Source organism: Pinus tabuliformis, chromosome 8, assembly GCF_031772625.1.
Source record: "Pinus tabuliformis cultivar Carrire ecotype Pingquan chromosome 8, CPIR1, whole genome shotgun sequence".
Taxonomy (NCBI): Eukaryota; Viridiplantae; Streptophyta; class Pinopsida; order Pinales; family Pinaceae; genus Pinus; species Pinus tabuliformis.
In genome coordinates, this window is record NC_142294.1 from 1,547,162,020 (window position 1) to 1,547,183,491 (window position 21,472).

The window sequence follows — 21,472 nt, forward strand, 5'->3', positions numbered from 1 at the left end:
AACCCAAGCTACGGAAGAAATGTTCCGTGTATTATGACAAGCACCATTAGCGAAACCAATGTATGTTTGGAGAGGCATCGACATCTGCAATACCAAGAGTAAAACCAAGATAAGCAGGAATGATGACGAAAAACACTCTCTAAGCTAAGCACACTTTTTTAAACTAAAACACACCAGCTAGAAAGAAAAACTATCCTAACTAAAAATCTCCATACCCATTCTTTAAGCATAATACCTCTTCAGGTAAAGACCATTTCTGGGTTTACCTAAAGAGTCCCCGTCAAAGTCTACCAATTCATAGGCCCCTTTGTTCTAGCTTTCGCTTGACAACATAGGGACCATACCACATAGGAACGAATTTTCCAGCGCCTAATTTATCATTAGCTTGATCGTAAACTAAGACTAGATCTCCTTCCGAAAAATTTCGAGGGGTCACATTTCGATCATACTGAGCTTTCATACGTTTTGCGTGAGTCTCGATCGCCAATGCAGCATCACGTCGATTCTCATCTAATTTAGCCAAGTATAACAAACGTTTTTCCTCTTCGGAAGTAGCTGGAAGTAACTCGGTGGCCATTTGCAATGACGGGATTTCGCATTCAAGGGTAACACAGCTTCCAGACCATAAACTAGTTGGAAAGGAGTGAACCCTGTTGATGTTTTTACTGAGGTTCGATACGCCCAAAGCGCTGAAAATAGCATGTTATGCCAATTCGACCGATGAATCCCAATGATTCGTCAGATCATGATGACTAAAACTTTGTTGATGGATTCAACTAGACCATTAGCTTGTGGGTAATAAGGAGTTGAACTATCGTGACGCAAACCAAGCTGGTTTGTAAGTTCGGTGATCAGGAGCTCAGGACCAAGTGTCGTAAAATGGTCAAAAATGAAAGTGCTCAGAACTGATTGGAACCTGAACGACTGGAAAGTGCTCGTCCTCCCGATTCCGGCGCCGCAAACGGTTCGAAAAACGGTCGCCGTATGAGGAAGATACGGCCAAAACAAAATTTGCCCAATAACCCTTAGTTTTTGGGATTTTTAAAAAAAATAAAAAAAAAAATATTCCTTAGAATATTCACAAGAATATTCCTTTTGGCCAGCGAATCAGAGACTGCCACATGGCCCTGGGTGACGTCATCAAAGTTTGTTGGGCGCATGTTAAAAGTTTATTTGGTGGCGGAATGGAGGTTTGAACCCGCAACCAACTCCACACAAATGCCAAACCTTACCGTTAGCCCACAGCCTTGTACGTTGATGGATGGGCGGCACAGACATGTTTTAACTTTAAAATTTGTGCTGGGCGGGAAACAAAGGGGGCCAGCCCCGCCCACCATATGACCACAACTCGGAACCGTGCACTTAACCCAATCGCCAGCACACTAACCACATGGGCATGCAATCCAAGGTAAATGGTCACATGGGCATTTATTAAACTGCAGTTACAGTTGGCGGATCAGTTGGCGGTGGCGCCAAATTTGGCGGCCGCTCCACATTTGGCGGGCCTATCTGGCCGTAACTAAAGTTAACTTGAGTTTTTTTAGGCCAAGCTGGCAGTTGGGAGTAAATGGCCATAACTTTGGCTAGGAAAGTCCGTTTTGGACGAATTTTTTTTTGATTTTGGGTCTCTTCGACCTTCTGAAGCCATTGGCACAGGTTTCACAGCCATCTGAGGTCATTTGCAGGTGTTTTTTCTTCGTGGAAGTTCCAGGAGCCACTAGGGCCAAATCAGTTTGGGAGCTGCATTGGGAATTGTGCAGCCATTGGAAGTGGAACGAAGGTCATTCCTGAAGTTTTCCAGCCTTCTGAATCCATTTCTACAGCTCGTTTTGCCTTCTGAGGCATTCTTCTCACTGTTTAGCTTCAGGGAAGCTTTCAGGGCCACTAGGGTCATTTCAGTGTTGGAGCTGTTTGGGGGCTATGTTCATCAGTTTTTGGTGATTCAAAAGCCTATGTCTGCTATTTTCGACCTTCTGAGTCTAATGGCAGAGGTTTCAGAACCAATTGAGGTCATCTTCACCTCGAAATTCTCCATGCAAGCTTAAAGGGCCACCAGGGCCAATTGGGGAAAGTATTGTATGAAGGTACAATTTTCACTGTTTAGTGTTGGGAAAGAGCATGTTTAGCTAATTCCTATCTTCTGATTCTGTATTTACAGTCAGATCTGTCCTTTGAGACACCCATATTCTTGTATTAGCCTTTGTAGCAATTTTAATACAAGAGGACAAGCCTAGTTGGAGAGGCTTGGTCCAGCAGATGTAGCCCAGGAGGGGGTGAACTGCTTTATCATTTTGATGTCTTTATTTGCTGAAGATAATATGGTAAACAAAACTGAAATAAAGTTTTAAACAGCAAATATACATAACTTACATACCCACATAAACACCTGTTCAGCTACAGAAAGTTATTTGTCTTATTCCGCAAGGACATTAAACTTCAAGTTTGTGTATGTCAAAGACTTCTAAGTGTTTACTTGTTTATTTCTTTAGGCAGAGCCTGTAGAGGGCCAGGTAGCCTTTGGAACTCATCCTCTTTTTAGAGGTGACATGTCCGGTGAATGTCCCTACAGTCTATCTCTGTATAAGAAATAAGAAGTTTATACATTTTTAGAGGTCATTTGGAGTGTCTAGCTCACAGTTGAAATTATTGGAAATGGATACCTTGCACCCTTAAACAAGTACTTCCATTTTCAGATCATTCGGTCATCATAACGTTTCGAAAATGACGCCCATGATCAGTGATAATCGCTTTTGGGACACCAAACCTAGCAATTATATGATTGAACACGAAAATTGCAGCTGTTTTGCCGTCGGCCTCAAATGTAGGCATTGCCTCGGCCCACTTGGTAAAATAATCTACCACAAGGATGATATACGCATGCCCCCCAGACGAGTGAGGGTTACATGTAATAAAATCGATACCCCATTTGGTAAAAGGACCAACGACAATTATAGGGTGGAGAGGAGCAGGTGGAGCGCGCATCTTTCGATAAAAAATTTGGCAGTTGTGGCATTTTCGGACCGCGTTAATACAATCTTTAAACAAAGACGGCCAGAAGTAGCCAGCGCGCAATATCTTTTGGGTTGTGGCATACCCAGAAATATGACCGCCACACGCTCAAGAGTGACAGTCATTTAGAACCCTTTCATCTTCCTCGTGAGTTAAACAACGTAAAAAAACAGAGTCCGCCCCATGGCGATAAAGAGTATCTCCAATAATCTTGAATTATTGGGACTGGAATCGTATTTTCCGACGTTCTGACCTTGAAATTTCTGGCCGAAAGGATTGGGTCTGGAGATAAACGATGATATCCCCATACCATGGATCTAAAGTGCTGATTAGAAACAAGGATTCATCCGCAATGGGCTCTTCCGCCACAGTTTCAGTGTCAGCACGCGGGAAGTCACACATTAACTCTGCAAAAACTAAAGATTTCTTAGACTTAGATTTTTCAAATTCCAAGTCGAACTCCTGCAAGATAACAATCCATTTAGAGTACTTGCCCCCTAGCAATTGCTTGGTCAAAATGTAGATCATAGGGTTGCAATCAGAAATTACTGTAGTTTTACGTAGTAAAATGTAGTGACGAAAATGTTGGACAGCTTGAATAGCTGCCAATGCCAATTTCTCCACATGTGAGTATTTTAGCTCAGTTGGATTTAAAGTTAGACTAAGGTAATATATCACATGTTCAGAACCGAATTCATTTTCCTAAACTAAGACCATTCCAATGGTGGAATGAGAGGCGGCGAGATACAAGAAGTAATCCTGGTTGTAGTTGGGAGGATGCAATAATGGTCCATGGGTCAACGCGTGTTTCAGTGCATCAAAAGATTTCTGAGCTATCTCATCCCAATAGAATGGAGTATTCTGTTTCAACAACCGGGTAAAACCCTTGGTAACCTCGGCGTAGTTAGGAAGGAATCGTCGTAAAAAGTTTGCTTTCCCTTGCAAACTCTGGAGTTGGCGAAGACTCGAAGGAGGAGGCAATTTGACAATAGCTTCGACCTTCGAGGGATCGACGCGAATGCTGGCTTTCGAAACAACAAATCCCAGCAATCGACTCGTTTCTATACAGAAAACACACTTGTGTGGATTCAACCGAATCTGATAATGCCTACACCTCATAAAGATTGCTCGTAAATGGATGAGATGATCAGCTCGATGTAATGAATGAGCAGGCAAATCATCGAGATAGGGTTGCACAATGTGCTTGATGTCATGAAACGCATAAGACATGGCCCTTTGAAAAGTTGCGCTGGCATTCTTGAGCCCAAAAGGTAATTTGCAATAAGCAAATGTCCCCCATGGACAAATGAAAGCCGTTTTTGGTTGATCGGCAGGTAGAATATTGATTTGATTGTATCTGGAAAAACCATCCATGAAGGAGAATATTTCGCTGTCGGCACAATCATCAATGATTTGATCGATATAGGGAGTTGGGTAATTGTCCTTTGGACAGGCTCGATTAATGCCCCTATAATCGATAAATATTCTTATTGTCCCTTGCTTTTTGTTAACCGGAACAATATTCGATACCCAATCCGTTAACGGGATCAGATAAATGAAACATGCTTTGAGTAATTTTTTAACTTCTACTTTAATAGCAGCAGCTTTTCTTAGGTGAATCTGACGCAAACGTTGCCGGACGGGTTTAGCGTCCGGGTAAGTCTTGATTTCATGAACAAAAATCGCGGGATCAATTCCTGGCATTTCCTCATAGGACTAGGAAAACATGTCGCAGAATTCTTGAAATAGGGCCTTATATATTTGAATTTCGTCTTCTGTACACGAGGCACCTATATGAATGTTCTCAACAATTTCGGGCTTAACCGAAATGTCAATAGGAATAGTTCAAGAGATGTTTCCCAAATTTAACTCTGAATCAGGATTTTTGATTGGATTCTGAGGTTCCTTGACATATTCTGTCGTAAAAATTGATGAAAAATCATTTTCAAAACGATCATTCTCGGGTAAGAACGAAGATCTGTGATGGAGATCTTCCCATGGTAAATCATCTACACACAGGATTTCATGAATTTTCTCATCAGAGTGAACAAGTTCAGAAAACGTGATTGAATCCGAGCTTGATGTGAAAAGTGATTCCTCACGGACCACATTCATTAAGTCAATTTTGGTTGAAGATGGGTCGGTAAACGATTACACGACCTCATACGCAATTTCATATGGACTCAAAGGCATGATATCACCAAATGAGTCTATCTCAGATTCAGAAGGAACGATCCAAGGATCATCATAAACAATGGCGTTTGACGAAATCATATGAATGGTTGCAAATGAAGACGATGCGTTGATTGGAGGAAAAGGAAAAGTTCCCAGTAAATCGACATCTTTAACTAGTCCTACTCCAACATCCTTATATGGGATAGTCGTTTTACCAACATGCTGAATGCTTTCAGAAGAGGCTGGGTCGGATGAAAAGTAAGCTAGCTGGTCTATTGTTACGATATTTCCATTGTGAGGAAACTTTATAACCTGAAATACCGATGAAACGACAGCTGTCATAGCGTAAGACCAACTTCAACCCAAGAGACGGTTGTAATCTAGAGGGGCATCAACCACCTCCACATCTAGATTAACGGTTTTTCCTTCAACCCCTATAGGTAAATCCTGTAGAATGCCAAAAGGATGAAACTCACGGCCATCAAAGGCCTTTAGAATCATCGGGGATTGATTTAATGAAGGAGAACCAAGCGATCTCCAACACTGTATCGACATAATACACGTTGAGGCTCCCTCATCAATCACAGTCCTATGAATAGGTCTGTTTTTGACTATCAATGGAATCTGGAAAGCCATTTGATGAGGTAAACACAGTGTCCTATTTTCTAGATAGAAAATTATTAGGTTCGAGTCCTGAACGTCAACAACTCCTATAGCTGACAAAAGTAATTTACGCTGTGCTGGACATGATTGCAACGCTTCCAAAGCCGACATTGCTGAGGGTGAAACAACTAAGTCCTCAACAATGTTATAGTTCTGAGCGATCTCGCATGTGGATTGAAAGCTGACTTTCGAAGTATACCCTTGGCAGACGGTTTGATTACCAAGTCTGGATTAGGATTCTCGATCTGTAGTGGATCGGAACCGGGAGCTGAGGTTGATGGATTAGAATGAGAAGATTCTGCTTATTTACCATCAACAGGACTTTTACTACCATAATCATGTGATCGAGTCACAATCCTAACATGGGACATCATCAGAATGGGTTCTTCATTGGCACTCGAGGAAGAACCTATCATTTTACTGTCTTGACTTGGAAAAGGATCCTTCAAAACAGCAGGCGTTTGGGAACCTTTGACAATCTTCGTAACCTCTGCACGATGAGGGCAGTCTCTTGTAAAATGTTCTTCGTCACAAATGAGATAAGGATAACGAGGTTTGCGTTTTTCACCATTGGATTCCAATTTTTCAGGTTTCTCTTTTGAATTTTTGTTCGTTTTATTCTTCTTCTTCCCTTTCTTCTTGCCACCAGATTTTGATTTGGCTATAGATGACCCTACAACGTGAATATCGGCGGAAATCTCCGTGAAAGAATCTCCTGTCGGGGAATCAGGCAAGGTTATGATAGGAGAAGAATTCTTGGAAGACTTCTTCTTACTTTTAGTGTTAACCGTACCAATCATACCATCGGCGGCATGAGACCCTGAAGGAGCTGCAGCGATTTGATTTTGCTTGGGAAGATCGGGGATTTTCTCGTGTAACGTACCTGACTGAGTATAGACCAAGTCAAGGTACTGTGCTTGAGCAATTACTTGCTCCTCAGTAACGACTCCGCCTTAGCTACATCTTCAGTGATCTTTGGCAACAAAGATTTTACAAACCATTCAGCCAAGATCTGATCCGGAATAAAAACCTTCACTAAACGCCACCGACGTCTCCATTCATGAATGTGATCTGAAATGTAAGTGGACGTCGATTGCTTTAACGAAGTTAGTAATTCCGTGCCATTGTCATATCTGACTGGCAACTGAAAATGAGTTAAAAACGAGGTAGCTAACTGACTAAAATTATAAAAAGTGCCTCGTGGTAACTCAATGTACCACTTGGCCGCGAGACCAATTAGAGTGTGCTGGAAAAGCCTTAGATGGATTAAATCATCTGAAATGGAGTTAGACGCACACCAGAGGTGATAAGTCATCACATGGTTCAACGGGTCCTCTCCTGATTTGCCTTCGAACTTAAGGATATCACTAGGTAACTTATTCGGCATTGGCGGCCAAAACGGAAGATAATTAATGGGATCGTTTGTTAGGCGCGACAAGTCAGGCAAGTCCAAAGTTGCGATAAACGGTAACTGACGATTAGAGTCCCTAAAACTCTGGGTCATGAGACCAGCCCCAGGAGGAGGATATCTAGGATAACTAGGAATAGGAATTGCATTTGGGATATTGTATGCTCCCGGAAAACCAAGATTAACCAGACCGTACTGGGGTTGTTGAGGTTGTTGATATGTGTACCCAGGGTACGGTTGATACTGATAGACTGGATGCTGCACAGCAGGACCGAATTGGTACTGTCCCTGGTACGGTTGATAAGTAAATTGTGGTTGACTTGTGACAACCGTACTTGAACCAGGTTTTCCTACAGGCATTTGAACCGAAGTTTGAATCGTGGATCCAGACGGAGGTAAAGATGTCTGAGGAGTAGATACAGGAACAGTAGAAACGGAGCTGTCGATACTCCAGAAGTAGGTGGGGTAGATTGAACAGATGTTGCGGCAGTTGCAGCAGTCGTTTGAGTCGGAGTACGAGGCGTAATAGGCCCAGGCTGAGAAACTACCGAAGGTACAAAAATTTGAATAGTAGACTGGACAGGTTGCTGGGGTGTACCAGAAACTAAGGGTTGTCCAGTTTGAGATGACAACTATACATTTGGCTGCAACACCTGTTGAGTTTGCGATGGATCCCACACTAAATTCATTTCGGGGTACGGACCCATAACAGGTTGAGAATATTGAGGACCATAACCGGGTTGAGGGTAGGATTGATAATTCAAAGGTACATTTCCCGTTCCTTGAACATATGATTGACCGGAGGGTGGTTGGAAACCTTGGTTCGAGTACTGACCTTGGGGTTGATACCCTTGAGGCACGTACTGATACTGGGGTTGACCTTGAGGAACGTACTGTCCCATAGGTATGTACTGTCCTTGAGGTTGCCCCCCAGGCGCAAATTGGGTACCTTGAGGTTGCCCCCCAGGCGATAATTGAGGATTTTGAGGCTGCCCCCCAGGCGGTAACTGGCCACCTTGAGGTTGAGGATTGGGAATAGTACCTGACATCATGAGAATATCTTCCACGCTCAACGGCTTAGTACCATTGCTTCCAGTTAATAACCCTTGTTCAATGGGTTGAGGAGATGCTCCTGAAAAAGTACTAGAAAGTGACTGATACCTAGAGGGAACAGAAGGACTGCCGTACAAAAAGGATTCTGGTGATTGAGTAAACATGGACGACTGTCTTGACATATTTAACGGAGGATAGTAACCTCTAGGTGTTGGGTGATAAGGAACACAAGGTGGTGAAAAACTTAACCCTGGGTTTTCTAAGAAATTAGTCAAAGAAAGATACCAAGCACTGCTCCTACGTGGACTATAAAAAATTGATTCACGCTCCCTTAGTTCAATAGCAGGTTGATTTTCAGGGATAGGGATGCCTACTTCTTCTTCTAGAGCAGCAAGTTCTTCGATAGCTATAAGTCCAGAAGGAAGATTTTGGGTAATTATTCTTTCTACCCTAGGTGAACCAAGACCATTAGAAGCTGGAGAAGCAAACCCCGATGTTGGAGTAGCAACAAATTCACTTTCAGGTTCGGATATTTTAGGTTCCTCACCTATATCACTAGTAGATGAAAAGCTACCAGTAACTTCGGAAACAGACAGTGATTGTGGGTTATAATCTGCTACTAAAGCTTGAAAATCAGGATGTACCACCAAAGAAGACTCTCCTTCTTCAGGTGACCCAACTCTACTATCTCTAGGAGTTACGAGGACTCTCAATCCTTCAGGCCGGCTCGGTGAAAACTCAGGAGGTTGGCGTTGAAGTCTACAGGACTTCCTCAGTAATTCAGCCACGATTAAAAACTTTAACTACTTCACACGTAAACAAAGTAAAATCTCAATGAAAACCACCTAAAGCCTCTAAAGAACCAAACAAATTTGAATCACACGCCTAAAGAATCTAGGAGATCAAACACACACAAACAATAACTTTCCGTACTGAAAACACTAGTTGGTGATGAAATCCAACGTCGCAGAGTTCAATACAGAAATGGCGGTTGGAACAGTTACCCCGACAACCTGCTTAATGAATAGACTGGCACAAGTTCCTCCACTTAACCGTCTCGAGTGAAGAGAACCCCTCAGAAAATCCAAGTGAGTCTAGCCAACGTCTGCTCCAGGTACAGTGGGATCTTGCCACCATTGTCACCTTAGGAAGAATCCTAAATAATTTGGTCATTAAGGTTACCAACTTAAACAAATATACCTAGGGGAACAGTCTACGATCCGATACACACGCAAGGGCAGAGTAGCAAGCTCCATCCCCTTAAAGGCTCCTTGACATAATCCAAGGTTTACCAACAAGTGACCCCAGGCTCCTCGACAATGGTTAATACGAGGTTTAACGTTTTTAATATGTGAATATCTGGCGTCGTTCCCAATGAGGAAGGATTGATTCCCACACTAGTTCGGACACGATCTCGTGCTTCTCCTTTAAGAGGAGCTTTCCCAGAGCATAAATGCAACAATTGGATTTCTTCCCTACCACAAGATACAACTACTTGTTTGTTTTTACTGTCTTGGAGAGTTAATTACTCTCCTACACCAAGACACTAGCCTAAGCTATGTTGGTGTATCAGAGCCCTAGAAATAAAAATATTACTAGACGAATTTTACTTTAAGCGTTATTTTTATTGGTTTTTGTTTAAGTCAAGAGGTGCAGAGATGAAACTCGTGGTATGAAGACTCGACTCAAAATTACTAAAAATGCACTTAAGATGATTAAACAATCTTTTCCCTTCAATGAACTTCTAGCTAGGAAAGAGTTTGAGAATGCAAATACTTGTAAACACAAATCTTTCTTAACAAACAAATTAAAAGAAGAGATTTTGTCCTTTCCAATGCACTCAAAACGAGACAACTAGTTATTTTCACAAAAATTTCCCTTTTCTTTTTCAAAGCACTCAACCACTACAAAAACAAACTTTTTCCAGAAGATTTTTATTTTTATTTTTTATAAAACACTCAAAACTATGCAAACGACTAACTTTGAGATCTATAAATTATGAAAACCTATTTGAAGTCAAAGCTTACAAGATGTCTTTTTTAAGGATGTTTTACTTAGCTAGATGTAAACTAAGGACAAATTTATGCAGAATCACAAATCAGTCAAAAAACAACCAATTTTGTTTTCTTTTTTAAAAATGAAATCCAAACTTTTAAACACAAGCTTTTCGAAGTTTTGTAAAGAGAAAACACAAGGCAGATTCCTCAACAAAGGTATATTTCACAAATGGTCAGACTCATAAGAAGGCTGGTAGAAACCAAGGTGATCTGAGGTTCCTACAGCTTCTAAGCTCAGAGCTACTACAAGACCAAAATGAAAAACAAACCCAACAAGCAAAACTTCTAGGAATTTCACCTAAAACCCTAACACCAATGAAATCAACCTAAGGAAAGCTTCTGACAGGTTATATGCAGGTCTGGGCAGTAGATAATAATTTCTAAACAAAAACTAAGCTGAATAACAGAGGAAATCTTAGGTTTTCCAAAATTTTGACAGGGTTCGCAGGCCCACAGTTAACACAGGTGCGGTACCGCTCTGTGCTAAAAGCAAAAGTGCGGATAAGTATGCACTGTGTCAAAAGCCTAGGGTGCGGTCCTCTCCCAAAGTTATGAAAAACAAAAAATAACCCTGGATCTACTAATTCTACCCAATTCCACACACAACAAGCCAAAAACAGAAACAAAAACACAGTTTCTCAGGTCAAAGTAAAAACAAGGAAAAAATCAAGTCCCCAGTATGGTCGCCATTTTGTCACACGGAATGAGTCGATCTTGCGGACAAGATAGACCTTCCTAGAATCTAAAGAAGACCTAGTGACAAGCAAGCCAATCACAAACTATCTTTCTCTAAATATGCATTTATAAACAAAGGCAAACAAGTGTTTTAGGCCTACCTTGGGTCCAATGCAAGTTTGTGGAAGCCTCGCTCCTTTGATCCAAGTGAGCTCCCTTGTCGCAAATCTGCAAACATAAACAAGCAAACAAATTAAATAGCACCTGAAAAGCCAATATCATAAAACATATTTAACATGAAAGTCAAGGAATTCATGAAACAAATGACATAAGACAATTTGTTGAGAAAAATGAATCTGATTGTATTAATTCAAATCAAAGAAGAACTTTACAACCTGTGCCTTGACGCTGTACAAGCTCCTCCCAGGGTCCAACAAGAAGTCTCCTCTACTTTGACAAGTTTCACTCTCTTCCCAATGAAGCCAAAAGTTATGTGATCTCTCCTCTCAAGCTTAACTAGGAAGACTCAATTCCACCAGCATTTACCCTAAAAAATGTTCAGCTTCTAACCTCCCTAGCAACCAGCCCAATGCCTTAATTTATAGTGCAATGGAGGGAAGTTACTAGGTCCTCCTTCAAAGGGATAGCTCCTCTCATCAAGGGATTAGCTTCTTCTCTTTTGGGATGCATGAACCACCTAAGAGCGACCAATCCACGTCAAAATTCCTTCTAGAATCATCTAGAATTAACCCAAAGTGAGTTTTTTAGAATAAACTTGCACCTTTTTGACTTTCACAGGGGTCCGCACCCACTCCTTTAGGGACAGAGCGGGCAGGTCCGCAGTTTTTGTAAACAAGAGATGCGGGACAACAGGAAACAGTGAGAGAAAGTGCGGAACCAGAGTTTTGTTGATTTTCAATGTCTTTCTCTCGTTTTCAAAGCTTGAATTGAAGAGCTGAGGTCTGAGACTTGCTTAGGAGGACAGTACAAGTGATGATAGGCCCATACTGACTGCAAATAATCATGGTGACGATATTTTTGTGTAACAGGTACCTATTACAAATAGTGATCTTGTTCAGCACCCGATAGTCAATACATAGTCTCCAGGTCCCGTCTTCTTTTGTACCAATATAATCAAGCTCCCACAGGGTGATGAGCTTGGCCTAATGTGCCCTTTCTGCAACAGCTCCTGAATCTGCATCTTGTTCTCATCATTCTATAGAACAAAGTGTTGATAAATTGGTCCTTTGGTTAGAGATGCACCCGGGGTCATATCGATTTAGTGCTTGACCTGACAATGCAGAGGTACCCTTGTAGGTGAGGCGAAAATGTCCATGTACTCATCCACGACCTTTTCCATTTATTGTTGCTGCGGAGAGGAGCCCTTCCTAGAATCTGTGGCCACAACCTTCTTCTTTCCCTGAGGGCGAATCATAAGGAAAATAAATTTTCTAGTTTGGGAAATTATCTTACTGCATTTCTTTGCAATGATCAAATAGATGGCGGTAGGTGGGGCCACCTTTGATATCCTGTACAACTTATTGCCCAAAGTAATAATCACAGAGCGAGGTCTAGACTCATATATAACATGTCACTTCCACAAGTATGGATGTCTTAATAATATATCATAAATTTCAAGAGGAGCAACATCACACAGTAAATCATCCGTGAAGGGCTTGATGCTATAGGGAAGGCGACACTACTAGATGACGCAGAGATCTCATCCTTGATGAAACCACCTGATGGTGTACGACTATGGATGTGCTGTCGTCGGTAGGCCCAACCGCTTCATGACCTCTTCTGAAATGAGGTTCTTTTGGCTCCCACTATCGACAATGAACTGCAGTGGAGAACCCGTCACCCACATCTATGAGTGGAAGAGGCATTTCCCCTCCTTTGGGTCTTAAGGGTCATTCTTCTGGATCTTGGGGGTGGTCATGATGGCACTGGGATCTGCTTCAATGATCTTCTTCCCTTTGTCATTCCCCTTGTCGGGTTCTGATTTGGATTCAGAACATGTGTCTGATTCAGAAGCCTTTAGCTCAACCACTAGTGACTGCTTGGTCTGACACTCACTTGTGTTATGAGTGGAGATCTTATGGAACTCACACCATTTTCCTGTGTCCTTATTTGTCTACGGGTTGTTTTTCTTTTCTTGCAACTTTAGCAAGTTGTCTTGGGTCACCTCACCTTGGATTTGGCCTTTGCTCTATGGTTTTGGGGCACCTTTTCCTTGCTTCAGATTTGTAGGTCCAAAGTCTCGCTTCTTCCATTTAAAATTATGCTCAATCTTGACAACATATCGGTATTTCATGCTGAGCGAGGAGATGTCCAGGAACTCCATCTTGTCTTAGATGTACTTGTGTAGGCAGCCACGTACTTAAGTACCAAATTCCGGCTCAGAATCCTTGATAGCCAATTTTGTGCGGAGGTATGCAAAACATTTGTTAACTCCGGAACATCTTGGTCCCTTCCTGTTGTAGCGTGGTCCACTTTATGTAATTATCTTCATAGCTCCTGACAGGGTAATATTGTTCCTTGATGGAATTTCGGAAAGAATCCCATGTGGGTGCGGTTGAAAATAGTGAGGATTCCCTCTCGTCCTTTTGCTCATAGTAGGTTTCCCACCAGTCCTTGACATGTGAGGCGGCTTTGAGAAGTGAAAAAGTAATATTTTCCCGATTGGAAAAGTCATGAACTGAAAAATTCCTTCCAACAGATTCAACCATTTATCTACGATGTCTGCATATATCTAGCCCTAAAATATGGGAATGTCAAAGTTAACTTGTACCTTGAAAGGAGTGGAACCTCCAGAGTGGTTGCTGGATGAAGATGTGTCACCTTTGGGTAGCTGTCGAAGGATCTAGTCAAAGTTATCCATCATCGCGTTCCTTTTTCGGTGGAGGGCTTCCTCAAGCAATATTTTGATAGGATCTCCTACACCCTCATCTTTATTTTCTTCCGCAATAGAAGGTCATCAGGGTTTGCGAGTCTGATCTTGCAAAGGTTCAACTAGATCGAGCCCTAACTCCTTATACCTTGATCTCGTTGGGGACATGCAAAGAAAAATAGAGAAAGAGAAGACTCCTCTGATATCACTGATCCAAACTTAAACAAGAATGCAACAAATTAAAGATAGAACCATAAATACAAAGATGCAACATAATAACGCTTCATTTCATTAATATTAGAATACTGAAATATGCTTACATACATAATGGAAATAAACTAGCTCGAACGATGGTACCTTATCTCTCAGAAGAGATGTGGTGGCTACATGACTCTAAACTATGTTACAATGAGGCTCAAGGGCCTATTTATTATTGAACAACAAGGGAAAACCCTAAACAACTGAAACCCTAACCCCAAAAGATGGAACGCTTAGTGTTTGTGGGCCTTATTGGGGTTAGTTGAGTGACCAACTTCCTGGGGTCATAACTTGGTCATCTTATCTCCATTTGGTGCATAGGTCACCTTGTTGGAAAGGTATCTTCAAGTACTACAGGATTTTCGACAAGAATATGAGCTTGCTGCGAGCCTAAAAAAATGCCATTTAAGGGGTCAAAACTGCTTCAGAAGTTTAGGACTCGAAAAAATGCTAAAAATAGTAAATGCTGAAATAAATAAGGAAACAATTGAAACTGACTGGAGGTCTAGGTGGAATAAGCGGGTGGCCACCAATATCCACTTGGATCAAATGTATAATTTTGATTTTTTGGTTAGTTTGACCAACATTGACCAACATATGTTTTGACTGAGTTTGAATGAAATTTGAAGTAGATTATTGGCACAAATTTATTGACAATTTTCTGATTTGTAAACTTTGCTAAAGAATAACTTCTCCTAAGAAAAGTTGTTGGGTTTTCTCCCAAGTTTGATTTCCTAGGGTAAAAATATTGTCTCTATTGTGCACAATTAATTTTCTATGATATTTATTGTTTTTGTTGCATTTACTATTGATGTTTTTCTGAAGTGTAATTATTAAATGATTACAATGACATTAAATATTGGTTGGAAATCATTAGGAAGTACTTACCTGGTAAACAAATGTATTATACTACATTAGCCTTAAAATTTCAACATGGTATTAGAGCTTCTAAAGAGTAGAATTTGAAGTAAGCCTAAGAGACAATAATCAATAACCTACTTTGTTTTTAGATCTCTTGTGAAAATGGTTTCAAGTATCAAAGTAGAAGACAAGTTGGATAGTGCTACTAATTTCAAATCTTGGAAGACCAAGATACTTCTTATCTTGGAAAAAATTGACTTTCAGTATCAAGTGAAGGAAGTCATTCCAGAACCAGAGGGAGTTGAGGAGAAATCCAAGCATAAGAAGAATGAAGCCAAGGCTAAAAGAATATTGATAGATTCCGAACACGATGTTGCTGAGTTGAAGACTGCCAAAGAAGTGTATGATGGTTTGGTGGGATTGTTCCGTAGTGACTACACTAGCATGAAAGTAACCTTGAGGCATCAACTTCATAGTGTCATGATGACTAGATTAGATTATGTTGTCTCTTATCTTATGAAAATCTCTCAGTTGAGAGATGAACTTGGAGCTATTGGAGATACCATTGACGATGCAGAGCTTGTTACAGTGACTCTCAATGGATTTCCTTCCATATGGGATCCATTTGTTCAGGGAATTTGTGCATGAAAAAATATTCCCAAGTTTGATAAGCTATGGATTGATTGTGTCCAAGAGGAGGTCATACTGTTGTCCAAGGACAACTTGCTGGGATCTCAGGATGAAGAAAAGGAAGAAGACATTTTGGAAACTTTGATAAGAAAAATATAGGTAGAAGACCAACTCCTATTCAATATCACAAGAAGAAGGATATGTCAAATATCATGTGCTTCACTTGTCATGATTTTGGACACTATGCCTCATAGTGTTATGAGAAGAAAATGAAGGAAAAGAAGCATGCATCAACAACCAATGTTGTTGATGATGATGAACATCAACCTCAAAATAAGACAAAGGAATCTAAACTTGATAAGATTTCAATTGGAATTTAGAAAGAATACTTCCTTTGTAATTCATTGATGATTATTGAAAAAATATAGAAATAAATTCTCAATTTGATTTTTCCTTGGTAAAATTGAGAAAATTCGAATTTCCACATCAACAGATAAATTGGATGATGTTAACTTGTGTCACATGACATATGTCACCTAGTTTACTTAGTCAATTCGAGTTGGAGGAGTTAGAGTCCAGTTCTGTATGTGTGATTTCTAATTTGTAGCAATCAAGGTCAATTATATCAGGTTGTTTTTAGTTAAACAAGTTCTAACTTTTGGATGAAATAGTGGAAGGTCAATTAAGCAATGGGACTTCAATCAAATTTAGTGATCATCTAGTTAACTGACTAATCAACCTAGAATAGCTAGTGCATGTAGAGAATTCAAGTTATCCAGTTGAGGTGAAGATTCCAAGGCAATGTAACATCAGTTGTAGACTAGTCTTGAGTGTATAGGTGTTACATGCAGTCAAATGATCAACCTATTGCGCAATTCAATTAGAGGAATTTCCTAAATAATAGGGTCTAATTCCTCAAGGAATAATGCAAGGAAATAAGAGCTCAAGTTGAGGCAAAATTTGACTAAGTCTGGGCTAGAGGCGTTCAATGAGTAGAGATATAGGTTGTGCACTTGCAAGGTGAGCTCAATTGAGAAAAGAAATTGTAATAAATATCTATTCATTTGATTAATGCAAGCAAGCGTTGGGGTTTTTAGCAAATTACTTTCCCTAGATATAAATACTTGTTTCATTTGTGTTATTTCTTCTTGCATGTCTGAGATTTTTGAACTAAAATGTGAATTAATGTCCGCAGATTAGTAGTGTAGGTTTTTGTCTTGTGATTTTGATTAAAACTTCATGAGAAGTTGCAAATCTACAACCAAATTTATACATGGTATCAAAGTTGGATTCACATTAGACCAGTCAATTTGAAGTTATTTCTTGGAGGTTTGAATTTGAAGATTAGTGTAGTAGGATTTCTTCAAAGCTGAGAAGATGGCCTTCAATGGAATAAGGCTAGAGTATGCCTTAGAAGGAACCTATAATTTTTTTGCATGGAAGGACCACATGGAGGTAGTATCAGATGAAAATGGGTTGCTAGAATACATCAAGTCATATTTTACAAAACCATAAGAATATGATGTTTAGAACCTTCCTTAGTGGAATAAATATGTAGCCAACGTGAGGAGAATACTCTTGGAGGGAATATGAGATCATATTGTCTCTAATATCCATGGAAAAGAAACTCCTTCCATGATGTGGAAACCACTGACATAATTGTTCGAGAATAGAGTAACCACAAGAAGATGGCACTCAAGGATAAACTTCGAAGTATCAAGATGCAGAAGAATGACATAATTCCGCAATATTTGAGGAAGTTTACATAGTTTCGTGATGAACTTGGTGGGGTTGGTGTTAATGTCCTCAAGAATATTTGGTAACCCTGGCCCTTTTGGGCCTTCCCAAGATATGGCATAGCTATCAAGATTCAGTGAATGGGAGGAAGAAATTACTGAGTTGGGAGCACTATTGGCTTAAGGGGGACTGACCTAGGTTCAAAGTTATTTGCGCCAACCAACAAAACTCTAACTGTTGGCCCTTTCGGCAACAACTCGCATAACGCAGGCTACAGTCTCACCCAAAGCAGTAATGAGGATGCTAGAACCAGGTTTCTGTATCCAAAGACTATGTGATATGTATTCTGAAACCCTTGTAGCTCAAATTTTCCTTCACACATATATGTATCTTCCTATGGTTTAGTACTGCAACTCTATCCAAACGACCCCCAGACCTTGGTGAAGGTCTAGGATCAGGCATATTAGACCTAAAAGAAGCAGACTCATAACTTTTGCTTAGTAAATAATAACCATAGATCTACCTTTGCGCAGATCTACTCGATTCGAACAGTTAGCATAATAGATTTAGTTACTACCTTCACGAAAACAGTTCATTACTCATTTCATGCATATATATTAGATATTTGATAGATTCGCGCAGAGAATAATATTTACTTCATAGAAAAAAGATCATTAAGAAACAATGCATGAACTTCAACAAAATTGAGATCAAAGCATAGATGCAAGAGATTTGGTCCAAAATTAGTCTTTATTAGATTCAACATTCAAATTACAAACTCTTCCACCCTGCGCACCCAGCTGCAGGGGCCCACACACTCAGCTGCGGACTTGCTAAGGTATCCATGCACTCAGCCGTAGCAGCCTTCCCCTTTCGCCTAAGTACAAGAAACAAATATTTCCTTCCTTAGCACTTTGCCCTTGCACTCGTTCTTCACCAAAATTTATTCTCCTATACTTGCTATGACTCAAATATCTATAGCTTTTTTATTACAATACCATGGCCTGCAGCTTATGGGTGAGTCTTAAAACCCTCCTATCACTTACCCATACAAGGGGATAAATCCCCTTTTACTCCTACTTAGCTGAGTGCTTTGCTTCCATATTTCGTAGAGAGTTTACATTCTTTACAAAATTCTACTCAAAAATTGATTAAATTAACCCAAAATTGACCCTAGGGACCCTATCCCAATATGCCCCCAACAAAAATATGGTGACTCGCCCTTGAGTCACTCAATTGGCTTCTTGACTTTGTGGTGGAGCTCACTGAACTCCTTCTTCAATGCTTCTAGCTCTACATTGCCTTGTATTGTAGCCTACTTTACCTCTTCGACTAGCTTTTCTCTAGTTAGTCCCTATACCGCAAGCTGCATAGTCCTATGAGTTTGCTGTAATGCTTTTAGTTTCTCTTGAATAGTCTGGGAAATTTGGCTGGCCTCTTCTATCCAAGGTTGAAGCCGAGCCTTTAACACTGATTATTTTTGCTTCAATTCCTGAACTTGTGCCTGTAGCAGCTTGCCCTCTTGTAGGCGCGTGAAGTGCCGAACTGGTGCCAATTTGCGACTAGTTGCCCTAATCTCATCATATTTATGTTGGGCCTCTCTGATTTCTATATTCAATCTCTGTAGGTTTGGATTCTCCTGCAAAGTGTCCCATAACTCCATGGCATTTTTAAAAAGGACTTTGCAACCTTCAGTACAATCGTCAAAATAAACCTCAAAAAATTTATGAATAAACTCTTTGAACGCTGCGATGACTACCCGGGGAACATTGTAGGTGTGTACCAAATGAAAGTAATGTATACTGAAAGCAACCCCACTCCATTGCGAAGGTTGTCTTGCTTCAATCCTCCGACATGATATTTATTTGATGGTATCTTGATAACCCATTCGTAAATGAATAAGCCTCCTATTTGCCAACATTATCTAATAATTCATCTGTAAATGGTGTTGGAAATGGATCATGTACACATGTATCGTTAAGCTTTCTCAGATCTACACATATCCTGATTTTTCCTTTCTGTTTCTTCTCTTAGACAACCATTGGGCTCACCTAATCGGATTCCTCTACTGGTTCAATAATACTGGCATCCAACATCTTATCAAGCTATTGGCACTTCATAAACTTAAAACAATAGGGCTCACAGACAATTATTAGAATGCAAATTGTTTCTCTGCAGGCCAACATGGCATATTTATAGGGGTTTTCAAATTCAAATCTGACCGTTCCCTCCATTTTTTGATCATAAATGCATATTTGGCACCAAATCTCCAAATATTTTCGCCATAATCATCGCCTTCCCGCTCCCCCTAACAAGATTTTTTCTATCCAACCATGAACAATGACTTCAACGACTACTTTTGGAACTGATTGCACGGCACCAACCATTTGTTGTCTTAAGGGGGCCTGACCCAGGTTCAGTGTTATTCACACCAACCAACAAAACACTAACTGTTGGCCCTTTCGGCAATAGCCCGAATAGTGCAGGCTGCAGTCTCACCCGAAGCAATATTGGGGGATGCTAGAACCAGGTTTATGCATCTAGAGACTGTGTGATATGTATTCCGAAGCCCTTGTAGCTCAGATCTACCTTTGTGCAAATCTATATCTTCCTATGGTTTACTACTGCAACTCTATCCAAATGGCCCCCAGACCTTCGCGAAGGTCTATGATCAGGCTTGTCAGACCTAAAAGAAGTAGACTCACAACTTTTGCTTAGTAAATAATAACCCTAGATCTTCCTTTGCGCAGATTTACCCAATTCGAACAGTTAGCATAAAAGATTTAGTTACTACCTTCGTGAAAACAATTCATTACTCATTTCATGCATAGATATTAGAGATTTGACAAATTTGCACAGAGAATACTATTTACTTCATAGAAAACATATCATTAAGCAACAATGCATAAACTTAAACAGAATTAAGAACAATGCAAAGATGTAAGAGATTCAGTGCAAAATGAGCCTTTATTAGATTCACCGTTCAAATTACAGATTCTTCCACCCTACACACCTAGTTGCAGGGGCCCATGCACTCAGCTGTAGGAGCCTTCCCCTTTTGCCTAAGTACAGGAAAACAAGATTTCTTGCCTTATAACTTTTCCCTTACACTTGTTCTTCACCAAAAGTTATTTTCCTATACTCGCTATGACTCAAATATTTATAGATTTTTCTATTACAATACCATGGCTCGCGCCCTATGGGTGAGTCTTAAAACCCTCCTATCACTTACCCATACAAGGAGCTAAAGCCCCTTTGACTTCTACTTAGTTGCGCACTCTGCTTCCAAATTTCGTGGAGACTTTACATTCTCTACAAAATACTACTCAAAAATTGATTAAACTAACCCAAAATTGACCGTAGGGACCCTATCCTAATAGGCCCCCAACACAAATATGGTGATTCGCCCTCGAGTCACTCAACTTGCTTCTTGACTTTATGGCAGAGCTCACTAAACTCCTTCTTCAATGCTTCCAGCTCCGCGATGCCTTGTATTACAACCTTCTTTACCTCTTTGACCAACTTTTTTGTAATTGGTCCCTATACCGCAAGCTGCATAGTCCTATGAGTTTGCTGCAATGCTTTCAGTTTCTCCTGAATAGTCTGGGAAATTTGGCTGGCCTCTTCTGTCCAAGGTTGAAGCCGAGCCTTTAACACTGATTCTTTTTGCTGCAATTCTTGAACTTGTGCCTGTAGCAACTTTCCCTCCTGTAGGCGTGCAAAGCACTAGACTGGCGCCAATGTGTGCGCAGTCACCCTAATCTCATCGTATTTCTGCTGGGCCTCTCTGATTTCTTTATTCAATCTCTGCAATTCTGGGTCCTCCTGCAAAGTGTCAGATAACTCCATGGCATTGTTAAAAAGGATGTCACAGCCTTCAGTCCAATCGTCAAAATAAACCTCCAAAAATTTATGAATAAACTCTTTGAACGCCGCGATGACTACTTGAGAGAAGATTGCATGCATGTTCTTTAATCCAAATGGAATTACTGTATATTGAAAGAAACCCACTTCGTTGTGAAGGTTGTCTTGCTTCAATCCTCTGGTGCGATCTTT